Source organism: Branchiostoma lanceolatum, chromosome 8 (assembly GCF_035083965.1).
Source record: "Branchiostoma lanceolatum isolate klBraLanc5 chromosome 8, klBraLanc5.hap2, whole genome shotgun sequence".
In the NCBI taxonomy this organism is placed as follows: domain Eukaryota; kingdom Metazoa; phylum Chordata; class Leptocardii; order Amphioxiformes; family Branchiostomatidae; genus Branchiostoma; species Branchiostoma lanceolatum.
In genome coordinates, this window is record NC_089729.1 from 1,806,856 (window position 1) to 1,817,730 (window position 10,875).

At 42.3% G+C, this 10,875-nt stretch overlaps 1 long non-coding RNA gene across 1 annotated transcript; it reads left to right on the forward strand.

Moving 5' to 3' along the window:
- The first annotated feature begins 7,742 nt into the window (after positions 1-7,742).
- On the forward strand, positions 7,743-10,653 carry LOC136440696 (uncharacterized). Its single transcript, XR_010756692.1, has 2 exons — positions 7,743-9,694; positions 9,867-10,653. It is a non-coding gene; the product is annotated as an uncharacterized lncRNA (long non-coding RNA).
- The last annotated feature ends 222 nt before the right edge of the window (positions 10,654-10,875 follow it).

Consider the following 10,875-nt stretch of genomic DNA (forward strand, 5'->3'; position numbering starts at 1 on the left):
CTAGTCCTCGACGTTAAGTGCTTCTGATTGATTTCTTCATTACCCGGCGGCGCTCCTTGGGAGAACATCAATCTCGTCTTGAGACGGGGACGTTCTCTGCACGACACCACGTCTTTATAACCGCCAACTAGATTCTAATTAGATGAATACTTTGATAGTAGGAATTTGGAATTTTCAATATTAGGTTCCAACAGATGCAAAGCACACAAAAGAAAGACACTGTGTCAACCTACTCAGTGTGCTGAATGGGAGAGCTGAAAGACAGAGGGGGAGGTCCTCTTACAACAGGAAGTAAACTCCAGGAGCTAAGGCACCTTGCAAGGAGCAGTGGAGAAATATGAAGAAAGACTGAATGCAGCTGCGGGACGTTTCCACGACTGCAGATGCAGAAACTAGTGGATGATGATGTTGAATACTTCGCAGATCAGGAAACTGGGGGCCACCTATAACAATATGCTGCGTGTTATATGCTGCTTCCACTAGGGGTAATAAGGTCCAAGTCCAAGTTTAGGTCCAGAGATTTAGGTTCAGGTCCGGACCTGAACCTGGACCTGATCCTGTGCAGTTGATGTTTTGTTTTATTAGACCAATATCAAACATAGAGAATAATACTGACACGCACGACTATGAAAGTTTCTTGGTGAGAAAACTTTTAAGATAAACCAGTGTTTGATATTTGAATGTTGCACTTATTCTAAATGCATTTTTTGTCAGAGGGGAGACTCAAAACACTTTTAATCAAACAAAATAGAAAAATATATTTGTACTTTGATCAGGGTTTTTTTTGGACTCGGTTCTTGGATGTTATAAAGGTCCGAATCAGGTCCAGCGAACTGGTATCCATCCCTAGCTTCCACAGCTTCCAAAAAAGAAATCAAGCCCCCCGAAGCTAAGATTGTATTCCGTAGCAGATTTAGAATAGTCACTTGTTCAACATGTCAACATTGTTAACTTGCACTGTCTGTATACATTTCCTATACATTGTTTCATGTTGCAATTAGACAAGAACTTGCAAATTAGACTCAATTATGTACAACAAACCTTGGTGGGACTACATACAAACAACTATATGGCACCCTTTCACCCATCTCTACTGTCTCAGTACTGAAGTCAAGAGTCACCGCTTAAGCCCAGCCAGCCATGTTACTCGCCATGGCGAACCAGCTGGTAAGCTGCTTTTTTGGTCTCCAGATGCCAGAAGGAGAAGAGGCCGTCCATGCTTTACATTTAAGAACCTTATCGAGTCTGAAATTTGTTGAAGTGGAAAAGACCTGACTGAAATACAGTGCGATTGAGCGTATTGGAAGCTTTGGATACTTTGGATATTTGATTGAGTTCATTAGGCTGCACCAAGTAATTTTTATGGATGACGTCCGCGCGCGCATTGATTTTGGTCTGTTCCCCCCCAAAAAAAATTCCGCTTCCTGTAACTATGACCAAAGAGTTACGACAGTGCCTCAAATCATAAGATTAACGTCAAACAGGACAGGACAAAAAAACTGCTGTTCAACTTCAACTGATATATTCAAATTATTTCTGTTTTCATGATGAATAAAATTTTTTAGTTGTTACACTATGTTCTCTCATTCAATTTGTGTCCTAACATGTGTCGTGGACTATTATATTTCAAATCTAGCCATCTTGTTTATTTCGGCCCTTCTTGTTTTTTTTATCGCGCTCCCGCATTAGATTCAGGGTCTCCAAAGGACGTCATCCATAAAAATTACTAGCTAACATACAAGATTTGTGAGCAGCTAATCTTCCTGGACATCAAACATACCAACATGAGACATACAAACTACATAAAAGTCATTACAACTGCTATTTACATTCCACGTCTAATCAAATCTACTGATTTATATCTGAGCTTTATATATGCTTCAACAAGCTAAAGAATACGGATAACGATGATGATGAACTAGATTCTAGTCACCTGCAGCTGTAAGCAATGGGCCATTACTGTAGACCGCCGTAACAACGGTACTTACTAACGCCCCTGAGGATTACAAGGTGATACAAATGTTTGAGATCTAAAGGAAGTAGCGCATCAATTGACGGGTTCGTTATTGGCAAACCTAGATATTTCCATACCGTACAAATTGATGACTCAGTAGATTTCTGCTTAAGGTGGGGTACAGGCATGCGGCAGCACTTTTGGGGTGACTTGAAAATACTATATAGTATTACTTGTGGCTCTTGATTTTTTTTTCTCCAAGTACCTCTGTGCAAGACAATAATTTATGCAAATTTTTATGATGTCATGATGGCGTCATCAACAATTACAGGGCCACGCCCCTTTTTACAAAAGTGGTTTTTCCTCGCTTACGATCCAATGTACAAAGCTAATATTTTAGGGACAGATGCATAATAATGCCATTAGTCAATACACGGGCTCCTTTTTTTATATCTTTGTAAAATAATTTTTGGTGAATTTTTTTCAATAATTTAATGAGAACCTCCTTCTGTTGGCCCTCACACATTATCAAAGTATCAAAAAGCTTATGCCACCCGTGAGAGGCAAGTTCAGGTGGTAAACCTCAGAACAGCATTTCTTTTTCTGCCCTATCATATACAGTTTTGTCAAACTTTTGCTTTTAAAATCATGCTGTAGAGGTAGTATCAATAAAACTGGCATTTTGTAATCGTAAAATGACCCCAAATTGCCATTATTTGCTTTTTTCCCAATCACGCAATTACTAACAGTGACATACGGGTCAATAACCTCTGCAAACACACTATCTGACAGTCAGAGCAGTGTTCACAGCCAGGCCAGAGAATCCAGCTTTCCAGAGGGAAGGAGGGAATAGCCAAAATGGAGGCCCCTGATTGGTCAGGCTGTTCCAAAAGGTATCGGCACCCAGCCAGGACGTTGGAAACTGCAACTTTGCCCTTGAAGTTTGCGGTAAACTGATAACCTAAGTAGGAAAATGATGCCAAAAAATAAAAATAGACCTATACCTCTAACAGATCAGATGGTTATTTTGTCTAAATATTTTTGTTGAAAATGTGCTGCCGCAAACCTGTACCCCACCTTAATTCTCACTTTTCTTTATTGCCGTAAATCAGCTCTCCGAGCAGAGGTACATGTAAGATCCGGGGCATTGTCGATGTATTTTCGCGGTTAAGAGGAGGAAGACCGAACAAAAAAACGGAAAAGGAGAAAGACGTATACAATACCGCGAATATACGTCGAAAATATCCCGATCTTACCTCTGCTTGGAGAGTACCATAAATCAGCATTAAAAACAGAAATAGCCTTCCTGAACAGCGCGAAACATTTGCAATAGTTCTAATTCAGGCACACACAAGACATTACAAGTACACTTCACACATTCTTACATATGCTTGTACAAGAAATTGAATTTCTAAGCAAAGTCTCTCTGTTAAACTAGAGAAGTAACTTGGTAACACTGCTGCTAAAATCTGCCTGACATATTTATGCGTGCTTGATGTGCACGTACGACCATCAGAGCGCTTATCCTGACACATTGCCTCACTGCTTTCAAATCTCTCCATACCTCTTCAGAAACCAACGCATTTGTTTGAGTATAATCCTCTCAAAATCCCCATAACCCTCGATGAGTAATAAGTGCCATTAGTTCGGTTCGAACCCGTTATGGATGCATCTTTATTATGTGATATAATTGGCCTGCTTCGCGTATCTGTCTGAAGTGTGAATCTGCCATTATAAAGCCCCCCTCTCACTGGGCCCGTGGCACGCTGGCGGCGTCGCTGCGTCCTAAACTAGATTTGTGTTACCCTTGACTTTATAATGGGAAACGTACAAGTATGACCAAAAACAAAACACATAAAGCTTAAAAAGATTCGTTTTTTTTTTTATCAATGAAGTTCGTTGAGTGCTTTGTCAGTTCGATCGGCCGCAGCGACGCCGCCAGCGTGCCGCGGGTCCAGTGAGAGGGAGGCTTTATTAGTACCCCATGGAGGTATTGTTTTGAGGCTGTGTGTGTGTCTGTATGTGCATGTGTGTGTGCTTAAGTTCAAGAACCTCTGGATGTATTGCAGTGATATTTAGTATGTGGGTAGTTGTAGGAAAGCGAAGGTCATGGTCGATTTTTGACCTTGTTCAGTTATTGTTCTCACTGTTGTGAGATCTCTAGGATCCTTAATTACCTTCGTTCCTTCCCACGTGAACATGCAATGATCAACGGTGTCTTAACTCGCCTTGGTACTCATGCGTACATCTGCAGGAGTATGTACAGTGTTGCCAAGTCTTGTTTTTTTACTGTGCATCTCAAAGATCTGATGAATATTATAGACCTTAATTGTACCGTTGTGCCGCAAACTTTAGATACAACTGAAGCCTCCTTTCCGCTTCTACCACGAACTTAAGCCCCGCGAAAATGAATGATTTCGCAGAATTGTTCACGATGGTTTTATGTTAGCGGTTTTCGAGCGACCGTTTTACCGCGAACTTAATACCACCGCGAACATTCTTGTCTAATACTGTAGCAGCATGTAACTATAGCGCTGTCGCGAACTTAAAAACCACCGCGAACACTCCATTTTCGCCTCAGCGCGAAATAAAAACCACGCGAGCTTGATTGCATTTACAGTATTTCTGGTTAACTTAATAAAGTTGTTCGTTGTGCCCTGAGACGCATGAAGAATCGTTGTCGTTAGCTGCGCGTCCTGATTTGTGGCAGATATTATCGGTTCTCACATGCAGAGCGCAGATAACACGCCGTCCATACGTCTTCATTCTGTGCATGGTGAGAATCACGGGTGAGCTGTAGAGGTGTAGTCGTTAGACCCTCATCCACTTGGACGGCGCTCTCACCGCGCTCTCACGGCGACCTAAAATTGGCCAGATCACCGTGAGAGCGTCGAACTCCTGGAAAACGTGCTCAGGTGGAATCTCTACCACGACCCTTGCGCGCTCTCTGTGCGACCAAAATCTCAAATGTCAGCCACTTTTATGAACGTCCAAAGATTTAACCGATCACTCAACGATTTTCGGAGATAAAGAACGCGCTCTCGCCGCGCTCTCAGCGCTCTCACGGCGATCTGGCCAAATTGAGGTCGCCGTGAGAGCGCGGCGAGAGCGCCGTCCAAGGGGAATGGGGGTATTACTTATACTTCCGTTCCACTAGAACGGCGCTCTCTCCGCGCTCGCGCTGCGACCTAGAATTCAACAGAGCGCTCAACGAATGTCATAGTTAAAGAACGAATCATTTCACACTTTCAAGTGTTTAGTTGTCTTTTCTGTCATACTTTTACATTGTGCATGGTATTCAAATTATAAAATCATGGGTTACGCAAATCCAACGTAGGTCGCAGTGAGAGCGCAGTGGGAGCGCAGCGGGAGCGCAGCGAGAGCGCAGCGAGAGCGCACCGTCTAGTGGAATTGGGGCCTTAAAGACCATATGTCACCAAAATACAATACCTTTTTCACTTGAAAGTTCATCTGTGTTGGTAGAAGTTGAGCTGTTATTGCCCAAGGCATACAAAGAAACATCAGACTTATCCAACTTTTCGACCGAACGACTCAAGTCTGTTAACTCAACTCTCAGTTGCAGAAAGTCTAAGATCACAGACTTTCTGCAACTTATTATCCAATGCTCACCAAGTCACATGTTCTAGCTGTATAACGTGACGTCACTTTAGTTCATCAGTCGAAACTTTTAGTAAGTCGAATGTTTTGTGTGGGAAAGTGCAGTTCAGGTTTAATCCAGAATACAATTATTTACCCTCTATTTTATATTCAGCAAATCTAGAAATTGTATCATCTAATCAACACACAGGAATGTTTAAGCCGTGTTTTTTCTTTGTCTCTCAAGCAATGTTGGCATGCTCTATTAAACATCTAATAAACATGCAGCTCAAATTCCTGTTACTTGTAGTCTCTCGTGTTTGTTTTGAGAAGGTCGGACAATGTCGTTTTCCTGTCCTGAGTCCTCGGGGAAATGTCACAATTCTACGCTGGGCTTATTTCCGGGATAATTCTACGCCGCACTATCAGCCTTTTTCCACATCATTAGTAAAGAAGTAATCATTTTTCGGCACACGGAATTTGTCTCTATTATAACGCAACGGGAGAAAGCTGCCATGTGGTGGAACTAGACAGATATGGAAGCTCCAAAGCACAAATCGGTCCCCATGGAGGGTTTTAAGCTTGGCGAGTACCCTGAATACAACCATTAAGCACTTTACAAGGCAATTCTAACCGACCTTTTCGAGGCCATCAGTAACAAAGGATGTCATTTGTGTCGAGGAAAATGCCATAGCGCTTAGCGTAATTTGCAACCTTCCAAGGGAAGCCAGTCTAATGAGCCTGTCTTGAGAATTAGGTACAGTCAAGTAAGCGGGAAAGAAGCTGTTTTTAGTTTTGACCACCGAAGTGTAGCTATCCTGGTTATCGAACTGAAAAGAATATTTGAACCTTACCTAAGACAACAACTGTCAATGAGCAACTCATACGGATCTAAATATATTAATAACTTTATTGCACAACACTTGTACAGGGTACAAAGTATGGCATTCACTGGTACATATTAGATAACATTCTACTCAGCACAAAAGGTTTGGAAACTTAACTTTGGTCGATCATATCTCCGTTGTTTCTTGATCAATTTCAATGATTTATATATCATTACAAAGCTTGTGTGATTTTCTTTCTCATGATACCAAATTTGATATGGTTGTAAATTGATGCAACAAGCACCAGACCTGCTTATGCGAGCAGGTCACATAAAAAAAGTGCCCAAATCTGATGCGAGCGAGCAAAACAAAACAGTCATGCAAAATCATGCTTCGACTCAAGAAGCGGTACTTCTTGAGTCGAAGCATGATTTTACATGACTGTTTTGTTTTGCTCGCTCGCATCAGATTTGGACTCTTGAATCAACGTTACCCCATATACTCAGGACCGTGTCTGCCTGGAAATATCAGCTACAAATAGCTTGCAGTGGGACAGCTCCAATCCGCAAGCACAAGGATTGCGGATCAAAGCGAAGAGACTGGGTCATAACTAATGTTAGGCTCGCTGTGAGGCGGCCGCGCGTACTTTTATTTGTTCCCGGGGCTTACCGCCGCGACAGTCAAGTGCACTGGAGAGGATTTCCGGGATAAAGCGTCGGGACATGAGAACCGGAAGGCACTTACTTTTGCTGGCCAATATATTTTCAAAACAAAAGCTATCTATGTGTCCACCCTCTCGTTCATAACTATAGAATAAAATGTGAATGTCACGCGAAAGATCCTTTCGTTTTCTTTCACCTCAAGAGATGTAGTGTTTTTTCGTCTGTCGGTCTGTGTTTATGTGTGTGCTTGTGTGTGTGTGGGAGAGAGAGAGAGAGAGAGAGAGAGAGAGAGAGAGAGAGAGAGAGAGAGAGAGTGAGTGTGACAATCGCAGTGTGCACAATACGGTGTTGGTCTGAAAGATTGGCACTGTCGTAAAGGCGATTTTCGTAAGCAGTGAAGTCTGCCATATCTGATTGCTATGTTTATAATATGATTTCGTACTTTTGAGCTGCTAGCGTTATCAGCTGAACCAACGTTACCATACATCTACCAAGAAAATAGTATCACCGCGGACATTGCTTCTTTTGTTATAATCCCTAAAAGCACAGTGGTTTCCAATTAAATATATTCATCCACTCCTACAGTCGCGAGGTAGCTTTGCACTCCGTATCACATCGTAAACATTATACGGTCTGACTACCTTCCACCCGTGAAATTTGACGTGTTTTAATCTAACGAGCCGGCAGAGTTCACTGCACGAAATGGCCACGTATCCTGACGGATCCGACGGATCCGGAATCGGGCCTCATGGCGTTTCCGAGCGAATCCGGAAAAATCCCAGTTCACTGCTCGGATACTGAAGTGCCCGCAGATCCGACCAATTCCGACGCCGTATTCTTCTGGATTCGTGATGCGCCTCGGATACCCGAAGATATTTGCGCGGATCCCTCGTTTTTTGATATTTGGAATGTTCGGATTGTTTGTATGTCGGTAGTTGCTTCGGATCCTGACGAATAAATACACACGGCACGGCATGATCTCATTTCCTGACGAATCCAGCAGATCCGGAATTGCGCATCATAGCAGATACGGAACGTTTCCGATTGGATCCGATGAACCTCAGATCAGACAATTCCGGCGCCGTATACGTCTGGATCCTTCATACGTTTCGGGTACAGATACGGAACGTTTCCGAGCAAATTCAGACAATTACAAGGTACACCTCAGATCCGGCAATTCCGACGCCGTATACGTCTGGATCCGTGATGCGCGTCGGATACCTGAGGATATTTGCGCGGATCCTTCGTTTCTAGATATTTGTCAATATGGCAGAGATGTTCGGATTGTATGTCGGTAGTTGCTTCGGATCCTGACCAACAAATACACACTGCACGGCACGCGGCATGATCTCAGATCCTGACGAATCCAACAGATCCGGAATTGCGCATCATGGCAGATACGGAACGTTTCCGATTGGATCCGATGCACCTCAGATCCGACAATTCCCGCGCCGTATACGTCTGGATCCTTCATATGTTTCGGGTACAGATACGGAACGTTTCCGAGCAAATTCGGACAAATACCAGGAACACCTCAGATCCAGCAATTCTGATGCCGTATACGTCTGGATACGTTTCGGGTACAGATCAAATATCTACTCGGATCTTTCATTTTTTTATGTATTTGCCAATATGTTAGAAGTTCAGATTTGCCAATATGTTAGAAGTCATGAGCTGTCTCGGATCCTGACGTGTACGGAACACGGATTCGTGTCGGATATCCAAATTACCCACAAGACACTTCTGGGCGCGACAAACGTTAACGGTTTTCTTTCGGTTAACAGCACAGACAAGAACGGCGTTTCATCACCTTCTGTGCTTAACATGGCATCGCCAGAGTCTACCATGGTCGACCATTGATTTTTGAGTGACTTGAGAGTCGAAGGGAATTCGGTGTAAACTCAAACGCACGGAATTGCGACGTTGTCTTCTTCGTGCATGCAATATTCGTCGCCCCCCTCCCCCCTTGTAAACGCTGGTAGGGAGTTGATTCATCATTTTGAGGGACTGCCCTTTGGTAAGTACAAATTGAAAAATTCCCGTTTCTAACTAGTTTTGACGTCAGTTATCCTCCTATTGTGGCTTGACATATCATCGCATTTGCATGATAATAAGAATTCTCCAGCCGACCTGCCCTTTTACGGCGTTAGGATCTAGGAAATTTAAAATTTCAATTTGTTCATTCTTGCCAATGGTCATCAGACATGTGTGTCTGGTTAACGTTTCAGATACAAAATAGCAAGCAGTGGAGGGAAAGATAATTAAAGATATGGAAGGGAAGAAAATGTCATAAGTATTTGTCCCACAAAGATCCCACAGTTTGTGGATAGTGAACTAGAACTTATAAGGAGGCAGTAGTGTGCCTCAGTGATTATTTCATTCAGTTATAGCTGTGCATGTTTGATCAATATCATATTCAAGTTATAGATGTAAGTTTTACGTAGTCAATTCAACGATGCCCAGATTCATTTTTTTACACATGCGAGTATGTGATATGTTTAATATTTGTCATTGTTTCCATTTATATATATATATCCAGTACAGCATCGGCAGATACTTCCTTCACAAATGCAGCACATATTGTGAGGACCTTGGCTGGGAACAAAGCAATCAACTGTCAGATGCTCAGCTACTGAGTACCTCAGGCTCCTTCGGTAAGTCCAACATCGGTACACTTCAATGTTAGCTGAGAGAGGCATGATGGATATCCATTGTCCCGTGTTTTTTGTAGCTGCTGTGATGAAACGAAGCCCATGTCAAAATCATGTGACATGTTCCTTAAATACGTGAATTGATATTTATTCATCATTTGGTTTTATCATATAGGAACTGGTTCATCACAAGATGGACTCCAAGCTGAGTCCAACATGCAGATACAGAAGAAATCAGCCTTGCCTGTCCCTTACCAAGAGTGCATGGAAGAAGTGAACTCAGATGTAGTCAGAGAATGGGGAGAGGACTATTATACACATGCAGTTCCACGGCATATGCTACTTACGTTTAAAATGTGGCGTGTCATCATGGGAGTTCTTCAGACAGTATAATGTTACTTTCTATTTTCAACCTCTGTATTTGAAACAATTGTATCTGATGGCTTTTAGACGAAGAGCTGGCCACAAATAAGGCTTTTATTACTTTAGTGGAATATTTAGAACATGTAGATGATTTTGGTCCAAGGGCACTATACAGTAGTAAATATTACCACAATGTTGTGATGGTGTTAATTGTAATACATTTCATAATTTTTCAGAACATTGGGCTTGCACAACCCCAATTTACCGACATTAACCTGCATATGCAGTGGTGCTTTGAGTATGTGGATGTCCCTCAGCCTGTCTCAAATGAAATGGATCATTTAGCCACATAGTACTTCCGTATTGTATTGTATTTGATAGTTTTTGAACTTAGAAATACATTATGTTGAGATATGAAATGATACATATGTTACATACAGGCTTTCCCAAACTTCCTGTCATTCAAAATGATGTTTTGGGTATAGTTAAATTAGGAATGGAAGCACTTAGTCGGATCCGTTACGGATTCGTTGTTTTGTCCACCTGTATCCGTCAGTATTCACCATTTTCTTCAAAATACAGAAAAATCCCTGTACGCATCCGTCAGGATCTGTGGCATTTCCGTACAGTGTACGGCTCCGTATTCGTCGAAAATCCCTTACTTTCGGATTCTTCAGGAAATATTCCATATACCGGTGCGGAAATAGTCGGATACGTTACACGAATCCGTATGTATCCGTCAGTATCCGCCAAAAATACAGAAAAATTCCTGTTCATATCCGTTAGGATCGGTGGCATTTCCGTACAGTGTACGGCTCCGT